The sequence below is a fragment of the Sinocyclocheilus grahami genome, unplaced genomic scaffold (genome assembly GCF_001515645.1).
Source record: "Sinocyclocheilus grahami isolate Dianchi unplaced genomic scaffold, SAMN03320097.WGS_v1.1 scaffold119.1, whole genome shotgun sequence".
Lineage (NCBI taxonomy): Eukaryota > Metazoa > Chordata > Actinopteri > Cypriniformes > Cyprinidae > Sinocyclocheilus > Sinocyclocheilus grahami.
In genome coordinates, this window is record NW_015505298.1 from 1,254,785 (window position 1) to 1,255,237 (window position 453).

A 453-nucleotide genomic window follows, 5' to 3' on the forward strand; every position below is an offset into this window, starting at 1 on the left:
TAAATGTGATGCATAAAAATAAGAAATAGAAAACTTAGATTAGATTAGAATAGAATAGTGTTTTCTACCCTTTGTTTGACCTTTGGCTTTAGCATAAAGTGGGTGTGTAGCCCCACCTACTGGTTGTTCATGCTAATACAATTCAGTTTTCCTAACTTCATCATCATTATTATGGCTAGTTTTAGGGCTAATATAAACAATTAATAAAAATATGTCATAAAAGTAATAAAGTAAATAAGTCATTCAAAATAAATGATTGGCCAGCTAATATAAATAATGTACATATAGCTAAACCTTAAATAAACTGTGACATAGGTTCTTATTTCTTCTTTTCCATCTAGATACCACTACTGTACATTGAAATTTTGTCAATTTCTGTTATATATATATATATATATATATATATATATATATATATATATATATATATATATATATGTATGTGTGTGTGTG

The 453-nt window shown here is 25.4% G+C and overlaps 1 protein-coding gene across 1 annotated transcript in view; it reads left to right on the forward strand.

Annotated features, from left to right (window-relative positions):
* The window catches only part of LOC107589747 (rap1 GTPase-activating protein 2-like), a 46,702-nt gene that overhangs the window by 34,918 nt on the left and 11,331 nt on the right, over nucleotides 1–453 (forward strand). The gene's annotated exons all lie outside the window — the stretch shown is intronic.